Here is a 22,467-nt window from a genome sequence, read left to right as displayed (position 1 = left end):
TCTGGCCGGGGCCTGCCAGCCCCTCTGCCAGCAGGTTTGCTCTCTCACGCCTCTTGCCAGGACGACTCCGCAGCTAAGCTGTCTTTCCTCTGCTCTCTCTGCCCCTCTGTGCACTCGGGCCCCCAGAGCCCAGCGCCCCAGACCCGGTGGCCTCAACAACAGACAGTTCTTTCCTGCGCGTCCGGAGGTGGGGAGTCTGAGGTCGAGGCGTCGTGGGTTGGTTTCCTCGGAGGCCTCTCTCCTGGGCTTGTTGACGGCCGCCTTGCCCCTGGGTCTTCCCATGGTCACGTCCTGGCGCCTGTCGGGGCCCGAACCCTCTTCTTGGGAAGAGGCCAGTCATGCTGGATTAGGGACCCCACCATGTAACCTGTTCCAAGGCCCTAAATCACCCCCGGATGCACCCCTCTGCCGAGGTACAGGTGTTTGCTAGGACTTCAGCATGTGGACGTCGGAGCTACCGTTCAGCTCAGCACAGCCGCTCTCACTTTTTGGGATTCTAGGAAATGAACAGACTACATAGGGTAGGCTAGAGGCTAACCCAGGCCCAGGAAAGCACCTTCTGTGGGGATGGCCCATCAGGACAAAGATGACGCGAGCTCCGTGGTGGGCCACACCGTCCGTATGCTCGTGCAGCACCTCAGTTCGCTCTGGGCAGTTATTTCTCTGTTACCCACATGGTAGCAACATGGCGACATGGTTGTGGTTTATCCAGTGGATTGAGAGTTCGGTTCTTCCTGCATAGCACTGTTTTACAGAGTCCCGGCACAAAAGATCCTATGTAGGAAGAGTTGGAAGCCACCCCTGCAAGAGGCACAGCAAGCAGGCTTTTGCAGAAACCGCCTCCTGCCTGTCGTGTGCAGCACGGGACGCAGCCACATCACAGCATCTGGGCTCCGGGCTTGGACGTCCGTCCTGTTGACATTTTGTGGAGGACAGGACATCCAGTGCCCCTAACAAGCTCATCATGCAGGTTTATGTCCTTTGGCTATGTCCCTTTATAGAGCAGATACCAGCACATGAAGGGGAATTTAGGAAATAGATAAAGATTCAACTCCATAAGCCCAGCCAAGTTTCGATAGAGGAGGTATTCTCCAAAGAGTATGTCTTATGTGAAACTATCCCTTAAACCATTGCAGCCAAAAACTCTGCTTATCAGAAAATACTAGACTCCTGGAGTAGCAGAATCCTTCTAAGGGCTCATTACCAATGTTTTATGGGGTCAGAATGTCCAGGTCCCAAAAAGAGAGGATATCAAAGGAAAGAGCAGAGGCCAGGCTTCCAAAGAGGCCAAGTGGCTCCCAGCGAGAGGGGAGGGGCGGAGGGGCTGCCGATGGCATATCACAGCCCGACCTTGGCTCGCGCACCAGCAGGCTTCCTCCAGCCCCTCCTGGAGGGGGACGCCAGGCATCACCCAACCAAAGAATCACAGAGATGCATGTTCTGAAGAACTCCGTATCAGTTAGAGGTCTGCTAGCTTACAGGGACCGCCCTGTCATTGTCGTGGGAGGAGAGAAAGACAGCGCAGGCGCGATCACCACCCAGCCAGGGCACGGGGAAGGACTCGGGATGCAGGGCTGGCAGCCTCCCTGCTGTAGCCTGCAGTTCAAGAACGGGGCATGGGGAGCTCCAGGAGGTGCTAGCTCAGCTGCTCACCTACGGGAGCAAGGGGTCATATCTTCAGCATCCCCTGGACAAAGCCCATCGCCCCGGTGGAGAACACAGGGATAGAAAATGCGTAGGAAGCTGACATGTGCAAGACAGTCAACTCCCTGGATGTACTGGATCATACTGGTGCCAAACTTGCTTGTGGCTATAATGACATTTAAGTGACATACATTATATATTTATTATGGTAAACTAAAGTTCAAAATTTGTGTATGCCTACCTTACAGAAGCAAAGAAACATTTCATAACTTGGACACATTATGTTTAGCTTGTTTCATTAAGTCAGGAAGAAATGAAGCAAGTCACATGACTGGATCCCCTCCTTTCTGCTCTGGTCACATGGTCTCCCACACGGGAGACGTGGGGTGCATTGTCTTATATGAGAACTGTTGATTCTTCTGATGCATTTCCAAACTCGGGATGGTTTTCACTGGAATTAGCTTCTTAGAAATGCCTTCCCAAGGAGAGGTGTGGTAAAAGAATACTGTTTCATTACACCGTCAATCATCCATTTGTCTGACCTACTCTCTTATGGAACTTATGCATTTGTAATATGATCCTTTCAGTGCAATACCTCTTGCCAGTGCTGGTCCGTTAGCACCTTACATATAAAAGGGAAGTGGATATTTGAAATTCGGAAGACCTAGACTTTAATTCTAGTGTGCTATTCATATGAAACAAAATCTAAAGTCTACAGTATAACTGGATATGCAAGGAAGCTATATGGTTAAACTTACACAGTGAAAGATAAACATCACATGCTATCACTTATATGTGGAATCTATAAAAAAAAAAGGATGCAAATGAACTTATTTTCAAAACAGAAACAGACTCAGACTTTGAAAACAAACCCATGGTTACCAAAGGGCACAGGTGAGGGGGGTTGGGATGGGCCAGGGGTTTAGGACTGGCAGATGCACACTGAGGTCTGTGGGAAAACTGGCCATGGAGACCAGCTGTACAGCACGGAGAACTCTGCCCAATATGCCCTGATCATCTATGGGGGAAAATTATCTGAAACAGAATGGATGTGTGTGTGTGTACAACTGAATCACTCTGTTGGACAGCAGGAATTATCACAACGTTGTAAATCAATAAAACCTTAAAAATAAAAAAGTTAATATAACATACAATCACAAACAATTAGGCAGAAAGTAATTTTGAATAAGTTAAGAATATAACCTATGATTTTACGTAAGATCAATATGTTAATATGTTTCTCTTCAGAAACCACAGAGATTAAAGGCAATTTCAATCAAAATGTCCATCATTTGGGGTAGTTGATGAAATAATGAACATCACCTGGATAATTCAGAACTAGTCAAGGAAATACTGACCCAAGCAATAAGGACAGGGACCTGCCACTCACTAATAAAACACAAAGGAAAGCAGAAGCAACTAAGACTGCATGTATTAAGGCAGAATCAGCAGATAGACCCACCTAAGCAGCAGAGAGCCGAGCTATAGACTAAACCATAGAATCATAGCACCTCCAGGAGGTGCTAGCTCAGCTGCTCACCTACAGGAGCAAGGGGTCATATCTTCAGCATCCCCTGGACAAAGCCCATCGCCCTTGCCTGGGTCTCGTAGCCCCAGGATACTTTTATAGGAGGCTTTCTTCTGCATTCAGCTAGACTGTTGAATGCGGGAGGTTTAAACGGCAATTTAGCCTATAACGAAGGCAGAGTTACGAATGAGGAGAGGAGGGCGACGTAGAGATTCTTCCGTCAGCGGTTTTAAAATAATTGCCAGCCAGGAAAGGATACTGAGGGAGCACCCCATTTCTCGCAGAAAGAAACAAACACTGTAAAAAACGATCGCAGTCTGTGAAATCTGTTTCTAAATCAGAGTAGATGTCTAGATTAACAAATACAACACAACGGGTATTGTGCTACAAATCACTCCGCGAGCAAATTCGAGAATTGAATGACTCTAGCAGAAAAGGACTGGATTGCATTTGACACAAAAGGGGCAGCATGTCGAACAGGGCACGTCCTTACGTACGTGGTGAAAATAACTTAAATGAAAACATACTTACAAACACATAGTTCAAACATAACTGTATTCAAGGGAACTAACCCACAGTTCCCGCATCAGAAAAAGTAAGAAGATTTCAGGGAGAGCGCTGTATTTACTTCATGAGAATGACACATATTTTATGGCGTCAAAGAAAAGCTTGACAATATTCTGTGAGAATCTGTGGGAAAAGAATCTGAGTGAGAATGGATGTGTGCACAGGTGTAACTGAATCGCTTCATGGGACAGCAGAAATTATCACAACATGGCAAAAAAAAAAAATGTTTTTTTAGGACACACGGAGGTTCCCAGGCGAGGGGTCAAACTGGAGCGACAGCTGCAACCTACACCGCAGCTCACGGCAACGCCGGATCCTTAAGCCACTGAGCAAGGGCAGGGGGCGAACCCACATCCTCATGGATGCTAGTCAGATTCATTTCTGCTGTGCCACCCTGTGAGGTCCCCTACAATAAATTTAAGGGACTTGTTTCTTAGGTTGGGGGTGCAGGAACTAGAGAGACCGGAAAAACTAAAAGTGGGCGTTTTATTTTTAGAGCCACTGTTCTGTGCTTCTCCTGCCTGCACATCGCCTGGGTCTGGTAGCCCCAGGATACTTTTATAGGAGGCTTTCTCCTGCATTCAGCTAGACTGTTGAATGCGGGAGGTTTAAACGGCAAACAAGACCATCAGGGCGCTGTCCCGGACCAGGCAAGTTGTAAAATCCCAGTCTCTCTTCCTGCTCTGCTAAAGGAGGCAGGTGGCCGTGCGTGCGCCCCGGGCCACCAGCCCACGAGGTCCTGCACCCCCCTCGTCCCCCTGCCCCTTCTCCAACCGCCTCTTCTTCCTGCTGCTCTGCCCTTTGGAAACCAAGAGTGCTCTCAGCTGCACTGCTCAGCGCCCTCTCCCGAAACCCAAATTATTAACCACCCCATCTCGGCACTAAGGGAAAGATTCAGACCCCTGCCAGGGGTGCTGACTCAAAAATGGGGTGGATGAACAAACAAGTAAATAAATAAACTGCGAGAGGAGTGTTTATTGTTGCGTTGTAGCTTAGAGAGCCCCGCGTTGTTCTACGAAGGTTCTTGGCCCAAGAAACAGACTCGCTGGCCCCAATGCACCCTGGCAGAGCCAACTTGCCTTTTCCTGCTGCTTCATCAGCCCCCCCAAACCGGCTATGAGCACCCCTCCCAGGTGACCAGGTGCACAGGTTTGGGAAGCCTGGCCTTTGCCACAAGCTCCCTTCCTGTCCTCACCTGACTGTGACCTTATGACACTCGCACACACACCTTTGGCTTTTGTGTTCCACCCGGACCCCCATAAAGGCAATTGCCCATGGGACCTGGCTCCGGCTGTGCACCTGCTGGGCGCTGGCTCCCCTGCCACGCCCCCTCTGGGGACCTGGAGGGGTGATAAACCTCTCTCCCCCCATACACCACTCCTCCAGCTGTCCCGTATCTGCACCTGACTGATCACCTGAACACCCCGTGTGAAGTACAACAATTATTCCTTATAACACCACGTAAGGCTTCTACATAAGGAACGTCTTTTGAACTTTTAGACCAAGAAAACGCTTCGTGTCACCTAGAACTTGATAGGTTCTCCTTCATCCTAACTGGACTCACTACATTATTCTACTTTCCTTCGTACTGAGGGGGTCTGAAGTTCACTCAGGGAGTTCCCACTGTGGAGCGCTGGGTTTAGAATCCACCTGCCGTGGCTCAGGTTGCTGCAGAGGCGCGGGTTTGATCCCTGGTCCAGTGCAGTGCGTTAAAGGACCCAGCATGGCCATGTCTGCGGTGCAGGTCACAGCTGGGGCTCTGGGAATGTCCACAGGCTGTGTGTGGAGCCATAAACAATCACTCACAGAAATGATTCCCCATCTCTCATGTGCATTATGCATACTTTTTTGTGTTTCTCACTTTATACATTTATACATATTTTACTATTTTGAGAGATATTTATTTAATTTGAAAAAGCTTTAAATAGTCTATGGAAAGAGATGATACAAATAATATTATATATTTACACACACACACACAAACCCACATAGTTAAAGATCTATCTTCTAACACCAGCTATTTAGAATACTTAAAATTGTTTGCCATCGTTGGTAAATCGGCTGGGCTAACTTGGTTCATCACATCTGGGAAAGAGGTCCATTTTATAAATTCTTTAAGAGGTTTTCTGGACAGTCCGAAGTCTCTGGGTGTACTGAGAGCATTCCCCAAATGCTGTCATGGCGATTTTCATTATGACGCCTGCGACACAGCTGCTCCTGTTTCATCTGGTATCCGTGCCCTGATATTCCTATTACAAGTTATACCAAATATTTTACAACATACTCGCTTTATGATCGGTGTCCTGACATTTTCCCCATAACTCCAGTACAGTTTTTATGTGACCAGTGATGTTTTTTTATCCACCCCAGTTGAAGCACATGTTTCCAAACCTCTGTTGGCTCTTTCATTTTTCTTTACTTCTTGAGATTCGTCTGCTGCTTCTTCTGAAAGCTGAAATAGTGACAATCACTCTCAAGCACTGCTCCCTATGTCCTTGTTTTTGCATAATATGATATTAATCATTAACTTTCTAAACTCTAAAAACATTTTTTTTTTTTAGGGCCACATCTGCGGCGCATGGAAGGCCCCAAGTTAGCGTTTGAAGCAGAGCTGCAGGTGCTGGCCTACCCACAGCCGCAGCAACATCAGATCCAAGTCACGTCTTCGACCCACACCACAGCTCCTGGCAACGCTGGGTCCTTAACCCACTGGGCGAGGCCAGGGGTTGAACCCACATCCTCATGGATCCTAGTTGGGTTCATTACCCACTGAGCCACAGCGGGAACTCCTAAAACTATTCAATTCATACTTTACTATATTTTAAGATAATCATGGCTGTACAGAAGACAATTTTTCTGAGTTTTCCTTTAGTTAGCTTTCATACATTTATCATTCTAGTTTTTAGCTGATGCGTTCAGATTGCCTGGCTACTGAAGCAGTAAATCTGAAAATAATTAGAGCTTTAGTTTCTTCATTCCAACGTTATTAGAAATATAAAACACATTTCTCTTCACTAAAATCCTGAAAGTTGGCTTGTAGGATCATCTTCTATAATCACATAACCACTAGTAATCTAATTAGCTAAAAAGGTATCATATTACAGATTATTAAGAATAAGAGTTATGGAGTTCCCATCATGGCTCAGTGGTAACAAACCTGACTAGTATCCGTGAGGATGCGGGTTCAATCCCTGTCCTTGCACAGTGAGTTAAGGATCCCGTGTTGCTGTGGCTGTGGTGTAGGCCAGCAGCTGCAGCTCTGATTCGATCCCTAGCCTGGGAACCTCCATATGCCATGGGTGTGGTACTAAAAAGACAAAAAAAAAAAAAAAAAAAAAGGATAAGAGTTTACATGAAAAACTATATGCTTATTTGACAACATTTAACCATCTTTAATTCACAAAATTTCAAGAAGAGTCAGGGGTGGGAAAAAACGTTCATGTAATTTAGTGAGTTACGTAAGGCTGAGAGAGAAAGCGTGATATAAACCTTGAAACACTCAACTGAGAGAAAGAACAAAGGTTTTCCAGATGATGAAAACCCAGCTTCTTGTTGTCTACGTGGCATCAGCCAGCCCTCGTCTGCCCGCTGGAGCAAAGGCAGCCAAGGTGTGCAGTTGACGCTGTCCCATGATGCTGGGGGCACGGGAGATGCTCCATGTACAGAGCAGAGGGTCCTGGGTTGCCTACAGAGCAATGGGGCGCCATCAGGTATGGGAACTTTCAGCTTCATCTCTGCTTCTGCTTCTCCCTCTGATCGAATGCTCACACTACCATGAAAGAAATAACTATTATTTCCTTACTGTATTTTCTTATTGTCAAGATATGAAATGAATCCTAGTGAATCAAGCCTCACAACATCCAATGGATATCCACTAATTCATTTCCACAGTCTTTAATAGAAAGAAAAGACAGACTCTTTACTACGGCTTCCTTTGGGGGTCATGAAGTCCTTTGGGTTCTGCTTTTGAAAATAACTCCTCCTTCTGCTCCAGCCCATCTGAGCAGCACTCTGTCCCACTGGGCAGTCCCCCTGCCTTTGGCTGTGGGTGGAACCTTCCACCAGAGCCTGACCTCTGCCTCTAGAATAAACTCCCAAACATGCAACTCAGCTAAACCAGCCTCCTGCCTAAGAAACGTCTTCTCTCTCTCGTTTAGGGTGAACTCCCAATTCTCTCTCATCTGGTAAAATGACCGCCATGAGCATCTTTAGCCTCCTTCTTCCCCTGGGCCATCCACGCTCGCGCCAGGACCAACGTCACGCACGACGGAGGATGAGTGTGGAGCCACAGCGCGGTGTCTCCTAATTCAGTTTCATATCGGACATTTATTTTTTTGCCTGAAAAATAAATTCTCCTCCTGGAGACGAGGAAAAGAGAATGTCCCATACAATTCTAGATGATGTGGAGGGGCAAGTAGCGTTTGGAGCACTTTTTTGGCCACGTTTGGGAAAGAGTAATTACTATTCACGTTCCCATGGTCATCGTAAATCGTGTTAACATTTTTATGGCTTCTCCCTTAAGCGAGCGTGCGCCCTTGTGGAAATAACAAAAGAAAAATAGAGGTCCAATGTAAGCTACGACTGTCTCCGCATACGTGAAACGCTGCTCAGAAATTAATAAAACTGACTCCTGATGGATTGCATCATAAATCTCGTCAAATGCGGCTTAGGGGGGATCTGGAGCAGTAACATCCTTCCCACCAGCCAACCCTCAGCCCAGTGGCTATGTCACACTTTTTTGTTGCTGTTGCTGCTGTTTGTTTCTCCAACTTTGACTCAAAATATTTCTTCCCAGCACCAGGAATTTACCTATATTCTGAAGAGTCCCATGTTTGTTTTCAGCCTTATTCTCCCAGGCCATGAGGAATCTGCTTTCTTTTCCTAGCATCACTGTAGTTCAAGTGCAGCTCAGTGGCAGGTGCTCCAAGAAGATTTTGACCCAAGAGTTCAAGAGCAGGCTCATCCCCTTCTACCCAACCCTCATCACGGCACGCACTTTGCATTATCGGGCTTATCATCCACACGAGGGTTTATTATTTATTTATGTATTTATTTTTGCTTTTTGCTTTTTAGACAGCACCTGCAGCATATGCAAGTTCCCAGGCTAGGGGTCGAATTGGAGCTGCAGCTGCCGGCCTACATCACAGCCACAGCAACGGGGAATCCCAACCGCATCTGCCACCTACACCACAGCTCATGGCAACGCCAGATCCTTAACCCACTGAGTGAGGCCAGGAATTGAACCCACATCCTCATGGATGCTAGTCGGATTTGTTTCCGCTGCACCACAAAGGGAACTCCCACATTAGGATTTAATAGCAAACAAGGACTTTTTAACTCATAATCTGTTTGCCCTTGGACACATCCAGACACCTTCATGCCTCCCAAGCAGATATTAGATAAATATTCTTTAACTGAATTTTGATCATTTTAAAGACAATTTAAGAATATTTTTCCATTCTTTTATTTTAAACTATTTTGATTTATTAATATTCATATTTGCATCTTTTAGACAATGTGGAGATTCAAATGCATTGCCTTAATTTATAAACAAGTAATTTAAGGCTTAGACTGGAAAATTATATAGTTTGAATACATCTGGTTTAAATATTATGTCAGTAGAAGTGACCTAAGGGTGGCACACTAGCAAGTAGCTTACGATGCTGCCTAAAAAGGAAAAGCTGCCTGGCATACAAAGGGTTGCTTACGTGCGCTGTCGTTTTTGTTCAGGATGTGTCTGCATGTGGCTGGAAAGTGATGGGACTTATTTATGTGCCTGACAAGCCTCACGCTGACCCTGAATGACACTGCTGATGAGCTGTAGGACAAACCCAGGGAGAGCCCGGGGACTTGCTGGAACAATGGTCCCGTCTCTTCTCAGGCACCAGCAGGTCCTTTGCCAAGGGCCCCAGCAGGTGCACTGCAGTGGACCCTGCTCCCCGGCGGCCGCGGGCCCTGCGGTAGCATGAGTGGGGGGAAGGCTCCTCCCTCCTTATAAAGCACAGTCAGGGGAGAGGATGCAGCCCCTGGTGAAGCGTAATCATGAATTTCGGGTTCAAGTACACAAAGTTTCGTTTACCGCCTTCCGATAGGTGTGTGTGTGTGTTAAAAACACGGACTCATTTTGTGTTTCAGTGCACTGCCATCGTATGGTTGTTCTGACACTATTTGTGTTGCTTCCAAAACATACATTTGAAAAGTCGGGGGGGAGGTTCAGAAGGTTGAGGTGTGGGGCAGAAAGAGAGGCCAGGGTTTCACCTCCGTGGTTCAGCTCTGCCCGGGACACCATCGTCCCCGCACGTGTGTTCAGAAACAGCTCCTGGGGAGGATGTGGTCAACCGAACTGGACCTGGCTTTGCCCAGAAAGGGCAAGGGCAGCTTGGAAACAGAGCTGACAGGGACCCGTAGAGAGATCCCTCCTGCCTCTGTGTTTGCTGTTTCACCTACAATTTTTATGATCTATTTGATCAAATAAGACTATAAGAACTGAAAATATAATTTCATATGACTTTATGCCATTGTGTTACCTAATCCATAGAAAGCCCTCGTGGACTGTTATTTAGTCTGGATGCTGGCAAAGTCACGTTCCATCGCTCTAGCTCAGTCTCCTGACAGAAACACAGTAATTCATGCAAGTCTCCGCCTTCCTAACTGCCCCCCGCCCTGGTCCAAGGGAGCTTTCTGAGTTGAAAGACCAACCTGTCTTCTTCCTTGGTGAGAGCATCATTTTTTTTTTTTGTCTTTTTGCCTTTTTCTAGGGCCGCTCCCGTGGCATATGGAGGTTCCCAGGCTAGGGGTCTCATCGGAGCTGTAGCCACCAGCCTACGCCAGAGCCACAGCCACGTGGGATGTGAGCCACGTCTGCAACCTACGCCACAGCTCACGGCAACGCTGGATCCTTAACCCACTGAGCAAGGCCAGGGATCGAACCCAGAACCTCATGGTTCCTAGTCGGATTCGTTAACCACTGAGCCACAATGGGAACTCCATAAATCTCTCTTTTAGCTGAACGATATCACACAGTTTTACAGAGTAGACTCTTATCTAACCCCCCAAAAAATCTACAAGGATGACTGCTATTACCTAGCCAAATATACAAAACTTAAATCACATAACTAGGAGGTTAAAATGTTTATACAGCTTCCCTGATGATAGGAAAATATATAATGAGAAACAAGAAGTAGCATCTATTTAAACAAAATGCCAAATACATGAAGCTTACAAACAACTTCATTTTCCTCCCATCATTTTGAATATCTCTTTGAGAAATGAGTAACTTCTCCTTTGGGTATTAGAAGGTCATTTAATTATAGTGGCAGCTTTGACAGGCCAAGAGGAAGCCCTGGGAAGGGCCAGGATTGGGCAGGAATGTGGGGCTGGTCTGTGAATAAGAGATAACGCAGGACGTCCCATTCTAATGTGACCTGGGACCTGAGATGCACCACATGGGGTTGCCCGTGAAGTCAGGGCTAGAGGTAGAGGTATAGCATCATTTTCACAGATGTGACCTTCTAGAGAAAGCAGAGGGATAGATAAAGCCCTAGACACAGCCAAAATGCTGTAGGTTCAGTTAAAAAATAAATACATAAAAGCACAAGCCAGGTCTTTTAAATCAGATATTGTATCCTAAGCTTATGACAAGCTACTAGAAAGTCATTACTAAATATCCAGCATCAGGGTTACCATGTGACTTTTTGATATTTCAATTATAAAAGTGTGCCGCTCTCAGAGAAATCCACTTCTCAGTTGTGACACAGCCGTCATTACAAGTGAAGAAAGCAGAGTTCCTGTCGTGGCTCAGTGGAAACAAATCTGACTAGCATCCATGAGGTTGCGGCTTTGATCTCTGGCCTCGCTCAGTGGGTTAAGGATCCAGCGTTGCTGTGAGCTGTGGTGTAGGTCACAGACTTGGCTCAGATCCTGAGTTCCTGGAGCTGTGGTGTAGACCTGCAGCTGTAGCTCCAATTCAACCCCTAGCCTGGGAACCTCCATATGCTGCAGATGTGGCCCTAAAAAACAAACCAAAAAAAGATAAAAAAATAAATAAAATAAAAGTGAAGAAAGCAAAGGTCACTCGGTATGGGCCCCGATGGGGAAGAGAGGGCACATTTAGAAGGGGCTATTTTTAGAATTATTTAACGAGGTGACTTTTATAAACGTGTGGGAATGTGGAAAAAAACTCGTACCTGGCACTTTTCACAGTGAGTGGCTGCTGCTGCCCCCAAGACTACAGAGTGTTTACTAAACCCAGAGACCTGTGCAGAGAAGGGCTTCTGCCAGGAGCTGCAGCTTGGGATGGAGGACCCGGCCACACTGCAGAGCCTGGAGGGCACCACGGATGCCCACCGCGCTCCCTTCCCACCCATCCGGCAGCAGATGCCCGGGCTCAGGGCGCATGGCGAAGGAGCTAGGAGACACGCACACATGCCTGCCAGGGCTTTGGGGAAAAGGCACGTTTTCTGGGGGCGGATGCATGTGTGCAATTTAGACGACAGGATGGCCCACGTCCGAGGAAAGGAGAAGGTTGAAGCTATTGAGAAAAGGGGGCTGGAGCCACATCCTCTATCTCACGGGAACCACTTGTTTCAATAAAGTGCTGGCTTTTTTTTAAAAAAAAAAAAAAAAAAAAAAAAAAACATGGGGAATATAACACAGAGAGTGGGACTATTCACCCCACAGAAATTTACAAGCAGCCACATCAGGACTGGCTCCTGCCACGACCCCTGGATGCCGGTGGCAACAATTCCTTGAGAGTTCTCAGCAACCCTGAAGGATACAGGCAGTTCGGGTTTTCTTTTTCCTTCTTGGATTAGAGGGAGAGACGCAGGATAGGAACATAGGAGGAAAATTAGCTCATGGACGTGATAGCAGGAGAAAAAGGGGAAAAAACACTAAAAAACAAGAAAACCAAAAGGTTACAACGTTTCTGTTCTACTTCTCTGCTTCTCAGTGTTTGTAACATCTGTTCCAAAATACTCCTGATGCATCCTGGGTTTCTGTGTTATTTCAGTTGTGAAAGTGTGGCAATCTCTTGAGAGCTAGAAGGTCATTGGCCTAAATGAATGAGTGAAACGTCCTTTCATAAGCCTTCACATCTCATCAGCTCCCCGATCTCAGATCGCACTTCATCAGCTACCCCATTATCCAGACAATGCTGCAGCCTGAAGCCCTGGGGCCTAGTTTAATTTCCTGGCAGACGGGGACTCTACTATAGGTCAAATGCTGAAGGTAGGACAGGGCTCCCCAAAGATGAGCCCTTTTAAGTTCCAGAACCTGTGACTAGGGGACCTCATGGGCCAAAAAGGACTTCCCAGGTGTGGCTGGAGGGAAGAAGGGGAGATGATCCTGGAATATCGCAGAGCCTAAGCTAATCCCCTGAATTATTAAAGGCAAAGAACCTCTCTCAGGTAAGACCAGAGAAAGAAGTAGGACAAGAGAAACAGAGCCAGAGAAAGGGGACTTGGCTGGCTTGGAGGATGGAAGTGGGGGCCGTGGGCCTAGGATTCTGAGCCCCTCTCAGGAGCTAGAAAAGACAAGGAGCCTGGAGAAGGGGGTCAGCCGTGCAGACACTGTGATTTTAGCCCAAGACACGTGTGTCCAGCCCATAGCACTATTATGCTGTTTCTTGTTTTATGCCACTGAATTTGCTGTGATCTGCTATGGCGGCAATGGACTATGAATGGGCCACGCTTTAACTTCCCTGGAGTGTTTCACACTCTTATTTGTCCACAAAATGTTGCATCTGTGATCCTTTTTTCTGTCCCCCCCCCCAATACATTATTTTTTTTCCTACTGTACAGCACGGTGACCCAGTCACACCTACATGTACACATTCTATTTTCTCACATTATCAGGCTCCATCCTAAGTGACTAGACATAGTTCCCAGTGCTACCCAGCAGGACCTCATTGCTCATCCATTCCAAAGGCAACGGTTTGTATCTATGAACCCAGACTCCCAGTCCATCCCACTCCCTCCCCCTCGGCTACCACAAGTCTATTCTCCAAGTCCATGATTTTCTTTTCTGTGGAAAGCTTCATTTGTGCCATTTCAGATTCCAGATATAAGCGATGTCAAGTGGTATTTGTCTTTCTCTTTCTGACTTACTTCACTCAGTATGAGAGTCTCTAGTTCCATCCATGTTGCTGCAAATGGCATTATTTTGTTCTTTTTTATGGCTGAGTAGTATTCCATTGTGTATACATACCACACTTCCTAATCTAATCATCTTGCAATGGACATTTGGGTTTGTTTCCATGTCTTGGCTATTGTGAATAGTGTTGCAGTGAACATGCGGGAACTTTTTTAAGGAAAGTTTTGTCCGGATATATGCCCAAGAGTGGGATTGCTGGGTCATACGGTAGTTCTATGTATGGTTTTCTTTTTTTCTAAGATCTGCCCTGAACCTGGCAGCTTCCCTAACTGATCAAACTCAAAGGGATTGATGAAAACCCACATGGAGCGATTTCCGCAGCAGGTGGACTAATTGGAAGGCAGGCTGTTTTGCAGCCAAGACAGGATTCGGGAAGAGCTGATGATACAGCTTCAACATAAAGACGTCCGTGGGATTATCTCTTAGTCCCTGCCCCTCTCCCTGGACCGCCGTGCTGGTGAGGCAGGAGGTGGTCTGTCACACCCTCCGGACGCTTAGTTCTCAGGGAAGCACAGGCACTTTGCCAAAGTGCTTGCAAAACAGCCTTGGATGTCCGACAGCCCACGCTCAAACCCCAGCTTGAGAGTTTCCAGCTGTGTGACTTTGGGCCCGTCAAGCCAAAAGATGTGTACCTCTACTTCTTCATCTATCAAATGGGCCAACATCAGCACATCCACCAGGGATGCTGGCAGGTTTAAGTGAGTTGAAAGAATGGTCATTTATTCAACCAGTATGTCCTAATTTATCTTAAGACACCCATGAACCTTCAGGGAGCAGAGGAGAGGGGCCTCCTGTGGTTTATGGTCTAGCAGAGGAAGCAAACAATTTCTACAAAAATCAGTAAGTGGAAAAGCAGGAGCGATGGTGGGAGGAGGCCTGGAGAACAGGGCTGGTGCCCAGCAGGAGCCTGGCTGTATTCATTCTTCTCGCAACACAGGCTTGGCTCACAGCAGGCTGACCACGCTATCTGCTGAATTCTTGGCAGAAGACAAATGTGCAGCTTGCTTAGGTCAGGAACCAGTATGTTTTCGGTTGTTTTCTTTGTTTGTTTCTAAGTTTTATCGAAGTAGAGTCAGTTGACAAGGTTGTGAGATCCCTTCTGCTGTGCAGCAAGAGCGAGTCTGTCACCCATGGACACACGTCCCTTCTCTTTTGGATTCTCTTCCCTCCCAGATGGCCACCACCCTGAGCAGAGTTCCCTGTGCTCTACAACAGGTCCCTGTCGGCCAGTCACTCCATAGACCCCAGTGTACACTCCCAGACCCCCCGGGTCCATCCCTCCCCCCACCTGTCCCCTCTGGTCATCATAAGCCTTCAAAGTCTGAGTCTGTTCTGCATATAAGTTCATTACCACGGGGAATCTTAAAAACAAATGATGTAAAGGAACAAATATATTGATTTATTTATACTCCTGAGAAATGTGGCCCCATTTTTAGGTAAATTCCAGTCCCAACACTTTTTTTGCTCTTTATTCCAGTGTACATTGTAAAGAATTATGGTAACTCCACACCATGCTATCTATTTTAGCAGAAAAGTCGAATGGGGAAATACGCTATTAGTCTAAAGAGAAGCACACATGGTCCTTCCTCTAATTGTTTATGGCGATGACAATGTGCCGGAAGCCTGCTCTGATGACCACACTAGGGATATGGATCCAGCGTCTGTGCTGAAAGCCAGGCACTTGTCATCTCGAAGCACTTTTCGGAATAGATAAAAGCTCTAAGAAGAAAGAAAGAAAGAGGACAGAAGCGGAGGAAACATAATTGTAGGAGGAAGCAACTTTCAACTTGAGTTAGGCAAGTTTGCAATAAAAAAGCAGCAGCCTTATTTCACGGAGTAGTCCCTAAAATCACACAGTTCACATCCCCCAGGTTTTATACCAGTAAGAAGGGCAAAAAAGAATGGTTTGGCTGAGGACTTCCCATCATGGCTCAGTGGAAATGAATCTGACTAGTAACCACGAGGACACAGGTTTGATCCCTGGCCTCCCTCCGTGGGTTAAGGATCCTGTGTTGCCGTGAGCTGTGGTGCAGGTCACAGACGCGGCTCTGATCCGGCGTTACTGTGGCTGTGGTGTAGGCCGGCAGCGGTAGCTCCAATTCGACCTCTAGCCTGGAAACCTCCATATGCTGCAGGTGCAGCCCTAAAAAGCAAAAAAAAAAAAAAAAAAAAAAAAAAAGATTTGGTTGAAATAATTAAAAACCTTTCCGTGATGAATCTTAAACATCAACGTCAGATCAAATAAGTGGGCTATTTCTTAGAGAGTCCCTAGACAGTCTTTTTGGCCACAAAATTAAGGGTTTCTTGGGTCCAGATTCTCACATATGTGCAACCACCCTCATTTCACCATTACAGAAATACCTGCCTCCGGAATATAGAATCTGTGTAGGCAAAACCTACCAGTGTCAGGTTGGAGAGCCAGGGGTTACTTGATACTGATAAGAAACGTACAACAGGATTGATTTTTCAATAAAAATATGAAATATTTTAATAGAATATAAAAAATATGGAATTAGTTTCCTCGCCTCACTTAAAAGCTCTGGGAACTTTACACCCAGTAAGGAACTGTTCTCTGAAGTGTCTTCCTGGGACTCTGAGACCTTAGCTGAGCGGACAAACAGAAGCTTGGGAAATGGATGTCTCGGGGTTGCTGCAGAATTCCACTCTGTGGATGGAAAATTGGATAATGCAGGGTTTGCACTTGAACTTCAAATACTCTTGAGAAAAGTGACCAGTCTGTAAAAGAATGTCATTGTAAATTCCCATACTCCAGTGGAAATATGCCCACTGGGAAAGTTCAGTGAGGACCAGTTTGTATCTTACAATGAGCTTAAGTTTAGAAATGCATTCTAAATTTGTCTATCACCCAGGGATTCTTGCAATCCAAGACGGCAGAACAGCAGGATGCAGGCTGCTTCTGAGACAGCCGCAATCCCTGCGCCCTGACTTGGGATCCTGCCAAGCAGACGTGCAGAAGCAGCGTTTCTGCTGCGGGAAAGGGCTCTGCGTCCATCCAGCCCAGCTGGGTTTGTACGGCTTCTGGGCCTCTGAAGTGACCACTAGCCATCCACACGCACGCGTGCATGGCTCACGGAGAGACATATAGATGTCTGTGTGTGTTATATTTTTAAATAAACGTTTTCCATGTTAAGTCGTTCCGATCATTGATGAAGATTAGCTTGGCATTTGAGATATGGTGGGTATCTATTTCAGAACCTGCTAAAAATACATGAACCACATTTCATTTCCCTGTGTCAGTACATCCTCTGCGATGGTTATCTGCCAGCATAAAACAGAAGTAACTTGAGTCCTTCCGAAACATGTTTTTGAAATCTTTAAACAGCTTCACCATCCTCTCCTGAACGTCATAGTTGCTGCTGTGCTCGAGGTTCATCCTATCACGGGATTTAGAATTTAGAGAAACAGGCGCATTGTAATTAGTACAGAATCCTGCATCTCGGAGACAATGCTGGAAAGCGGAGGCTCACATACCAGCAGCGGTGTTGCTAACATTTAGATGAATCCTCAGAGTTCCACGTTCTAGTCAGAGGTGTGTAAAGGCATCTATCCACCAGTCCTTTACCCTCCACCTAAGGGGGCCAAGCTAAGGAACAAGGCTGAAGGATGAGTTGTAGGGGTGTGTGGGTGTGGGGGGGGTACACTTATAAACACACATTTATGTACACACACACATGCATCTATGTGCACGGGTGTGCAAGCAGTTATGCATTCATCTTCTTCTGTCTCTTTTTTCCATCTACCCATTTCTTTCTCTTTTAATGTGATAAAATTGCCAAAAATCTGCTCAAAGAGCTTGCGTTATTCACACCCCTGCACGCGGTTGTTAAACCCCAGGATCCTGCACCAGCAGAACCCAACGGCCTCTGTGTGGAGGCCGCCCCCCCCCCAGGGCAACTTGCTGTGCAAAGTGGAGCACGGCAGCGAAGCCAGCTGAAGTCACCACGCTACTGCCAGCCTCAATCCTCTTTGTCTATAACCCCCACAAAACCTACATGTAGAAGCTCGGGTTTGAGGCCAAGCTCTGGAGTTTCCTCCTCTGCAGAACAGCAGTAGCCATCATCATCCCGCCAGGATAAGATACAGGACGAGGACGAGGCAGTGGCTGCGCAGCCCACTCAGTGCGGTGATGGATCTGGGATATTGGGATGAGTCAGCCATTGTCCGCTCTGCCTGAACCCCAGCATCCCATGGGCAGTGGTGCCTTAGGTCCCAGGAATAAGTAGGGCAGGAACCCAGGCCACTGGGCTTTGAACCAGAGGGTCCGAGCCAAGCCCCTGGGGTGAATGATGCACCCCAGGTGAGTAAGAGGAGACGGCAGTCAGGGCACAGAGCCGAGGCTTGGGAGCTAAACAGAGCCTGGCTGGACCAAGCAGGCTTGGAAACGTGCAGGGGGCTAGTCTTCTACAGTGGGTGCACCGACTGTCTCAAAGAAGTCGGGGCGGGGAGTTCCCGTCGTGGCTCAGCGGTAAGGAACTAGGATCCAAGGACGCAGGTTCAATCCCTGCCCTCGCTCAGTGGGTTAAGGATCCGGTGTTGCCATGAGCTGTGGTGTAGGTCGCAGACCTGGCATTGCTGAGGCTGTGGTGGAGGCCGGCAGCAACAGCTCCGATTGGACCTTTAGCCTGGGAATTTCCATGTGCCATGGGAGTGGCCCTAAAAAGACCAAAAAAAAAGTCATCGGGGTGGGGCAGGTTTTTTCCCAACAACTGATGACACTTGATCCTCTCTTTGGGGCCCATTCCCCACCCCCCACCTACCAGAGCAGTTCTCATGCATCCAGGGCAGGCTAAGAATTCCAGTCAAGGGCACAGGATTGCAGGTTTGAGCTGACCTGAGAGGGACCGATCTGCTGTTTGGTCAGAGGGCGTTCATCCTACCCTTCAGACCACATGCCTGAAAACCAGACTTTCCTTCTCTCTTCGGCCTTCCAGGCTGTCTAGAGCCACGTCCATCCTCAGCTGGACTTACACTTTGTGTCGTGATAGACGCATTTAAAACAAAAAAATTCTCTGAAGTGCCTGGCAATGCATTTACCCATTTATTTCCCCTACTTTGATTTAGACCAAATGGCTTCGTTTTGCATTCTTTAAAAATTGTTGTGAGCTGTGTTTTTGAATACATCTTTCACTGTGCACCTCTCCTAGTGTTACCATTTGCATTTCCTGCTCCCATCATTTTTTTCTTTTGCCTTTTTTCTTTTTAGGGCCGCACCCATGGCATATGGAGGTTCCCAGACTAGGGGTCTAGTCAGAGCTGTAGCCACCAGCCTATACCACAGCCACAGCAACGTGGGATCCAAGCCATGACTGCAACCTACACCACAGCTCATGGCAATGCCAGATCCTTAACCCACTGAGCGAGGCCAGGGACTCAGCCCAAATCCTCATGGCTTCTAGTTGGATTCATTTCTGCTGCGCCACAACAGGAACTCCTTCCTGCTACCATCTTTACACCTGCATTCTTACTTAGAAACATTTCAAATCTCTGAAACTGGGCATCAGAGGCTTCAAGGTGACAGATGACATGATATCTGAAGGGTGACCCCTTTGCAAATCTGGGTGCCACCCTACCTGGACCCAACATAAGCTCTGCTTCTCTACTTGCTTTGTTCCTGAAATGAAGAGATGAGCTTCTTTGAAGCTCAAGGCCACTCGTTGAGAGACACAGACATTTTGGTCCAATTCTACAGAAAATGTAGGCTATGCGACAATCTGATCTTTCCTTTAGTTTTATCCTTGGGCTGCTATCTGGCCTTGATTGGAGCCATTCACTCCCAGCTTTACCTGGTCTATTGCCTACTAGTCACATGGTTCAGACTGGACCATTCTGGCAAGACTCAGCTTACAGCTGCAACAGCGTTCTCAGCCGTGGCTCTCAGGTGAGTTCTGGAGGCCGTGCTGCCTACCAGAGGCTGATTTTAGACAAGAATGCAACCTCACAGGACAGCTGAGCTCAGACCACGAGCTCATGATTCCCACGTGGTTCAGCTACTGCAATCAGCACCGGCTCCTTCTCTTTTAGTTTAAAAAAAAAAAAATGAATAAGTTTTTGAATAAGTCCTGACTCATTTATAAGTAGGTTACTTTTCTATTTTCTTTTTTCATGAGACTTCGAATAATGAAGGGTAATTTCTTGGTGTTTCAGGTACGTAGACGAGCTAAGAATTATTAACCTGAGCATGTATTTCTGGTATAATTGCGCCTTGCTCGACTTCTTTGAAATTCACTCATATTTTTTTCCCTGAAAAGCTCTTTTCAGTCTCTGTGGTTTGTGTCAGCAAATCTCAATGACCTGAGAATATAAAGGGAGCTGATTCAGAGGTTTTGGAAACCTTTGCAAAGAGGTGGTCATTCGACTGGGTGCCTTTGTCAGGTGCCTGAATCTGATCCCGCTCCCTGAAAGGAGGGTGCAGGGATTCTGACCCCGTCCTTTCTCACCCCCTCCTGGGAGTGATTACTGAAAAGGCAGCCCTCACCACATTCGAATCGTAATTGTTTTGGAGAACATTTTTTCCTAAAGTTCTCAGAAGTTCTTTGTAGGTGAACGTCCCTTACTAGCCAAGGAACTGTCCAATTTCCCCAAAGATGATTAAATCTTAATCCAGTTTCAGTCGAACCATCTCATTCTCTTGAATTCCTTGCAGAAATGTCTCCAGGCTTTAATTGTGTGTACCTATCCAAAAGGACAGTTTTAAGTTTCTCAGGTTGGAAGGAAATTCTTTCAGTTTCCAAATGTTGGCAAACAATTATACGCCTCATTCTACTCTCAAATATGCAATGTGTGTAAGCCCAGTAGCTGAAAATATTATTCAAGCCGACCAATATGTCAGGACTGAAACTAACCTATGTGTAAAATATATTAAAAAAAAATGCTATAGTGTAGGTTTAGAAAATAGTGTTTGTAAAATAGAACCTTAGAAAGGGATGATTGTATGCCCTCTGTATTAACCCTGGTAGGAAACAAACAAACAGGCTATGGAGGCCATGTGGCCACAGAGATGTCAAAAATAAAGAGACTGTGTGTGTGTGTGTGTGTGTGCGCGCGCGCGCGCACGTGCAGGAGCTGGAAAAAGAGGACAGGTTTTAGGAAGAGCAGAGCCGGAAGCGCCACCCTCCGGGGAAGCACCACCTGTACCCTTTGGAACAGCAGCCCTAGATGTGTTTCCCACTCGGGGGACAGGTCAGCCGAGGATGGAGAGCCCCTGTGACACTCTGCAATGCCCGTGTCTATGCAAATGCCAAGGGCCACTTAAAGGACGTCACGGATGACCCCAGGGCAGACAGGCATTCAGAGGTGGCTGTGAGGAGGCACCCAGGCAGAGAGGGGAGAGGGAAAGGGACTCCACAGGGCAGGTGTCCGTCTCGTTTGTACTCAGCCTCGTCCCCCCAGACGGAGGCTGTCTTTGCCTTGCGCCTCCGGGACCCTAACTACACACACGTAGCAGACCCAACCTGGGGCGCCATCGGCCCACAAAGCTTTGCTCCACCAAAAATGCCATTTACTGCTGGCGAAAAACACAGAACCCCTTCTGTTAGCTGCCCCTCCAGCTTCCCTTCATGCCAAGGTCATCCCCTTTTCCCCAAAGCACTCCAGCTCCAAGTCGTAACTGATCCTTCCTGACACTGATCAGGTAATCGGGGAGGCCAGGGATCGAACCCACACCCTCCTGGAGCCTAGTAGGGCTCATTTCCACTGAGCCACAACGGGAACTGCCTACATTCCCTTTTTTTCACACCATCTCTGAAATTCACTGTGTTTTTCACTTACAGCACGTCTCAGTTCAGACAAGATTAAGTTCAAATACTCGGGAGGCACACACAGTCTGGAATGATCATATCCAAAAGTGCTGGTCTAGAGAATCACAGCGCCTGTCTGCCTGCTGGCACTTATCACTGTCCATGGTATGTCCAGATCCTAGGGCACCATGATAACACTTCGACTTTTTCAGTGACCTCCATCCACCCACTGCTGAACTAATAAAATAAGTATTTCCTGCATGAACTCAGGACTTTCAGATAACAGACACACAGACATGGAGAACAGACTTGTGGTTGCCAAGGGGCTGGGGAGGGAGTGGGATGGACGGGGCATTTGCGGTTAGTAGATGCAAACAAATTACATTTAGATGGATAAGCAATGAGGTCCTGCTGTACAGCACAGGCAACCAGATCCGATCTCTTGGGATAGACCATGACGGCAGAGAATATGAGAAAAAATAACGTATGTATATGTAAGACTAGGTCGTTTGCTGTACAGCAGACACTGGCACAACACTGTAAATCAATTATACTTTAGTTAAAAATATGCATATTTCGGGGAGACCCCATCGTGGCGCAGCGGAAACAAATCCGACCAGCATCCATGAGGATGCAGGTTCGATCCCTGGCCGCACTCAGTGGGTCAGGAATCCAGCATGGCCATGAGCTGTGGTGTAGGTCGCAGATGTGGCTCGGATCTGAGGTGGCTGCGGCTGTGGCATAGGCTGGCGGCTGCAGCTCTGATTCAACCCCTAGGCTGGGAACCTCCATATGCTGTGGGTGTGGCCCTAAAAAGCA

General features: G+C 47.1%; 1 protein-coding gene and 1 long non-coding RNA gene across 7 annotated transcripts in view; both read right to left on the bottom strand.

The window, feature by feature from the left end:
* LOC146395711 (uncharacterized) overlaps window positions 1-22,467 on the bottom strand; it is a 182,964-nt gene that overhangs the window by 140,126 nt on the left and 20,371 nt on the right. The window lies entirely within an intron of this gene.
* Window positions 13,899-19,209, bottom strand: LOC146395712 (uncharacterized). Its single transcript, XR_014831064.1, has 2 exons — window positions 16,166-19,209; window positions 13,899-16,003 (listed from the first exon to the last, which is right to left on the bottom strand). It is a non-coding gene; the product is annotated as an uncharacterized LOC146395712 (long non-coding RNA).

This window comes from Sus scrofa, chromosome 16 (genome assembly GCF_054392235.1).
Source record: "Sus scrofa isolate SSC_HxYL_T2T_F1_AM1 chromosome 16, Sscrofa_HxYL_maternal_Yorkshire_Landrace_v2.0, whole genome shotgun sequence".
In the NCBI taxonomy this organism is placed as follows: Eukaryota; Metazoa; Chordata; class Mammalia; order Artiodactyla; family Suidae; genus Sus; species Sus scrofa.
Note: the sequence above shows the minus strand (reverse complement) of the source record. Positions and strands in the feature narration are given on the sequence as shown.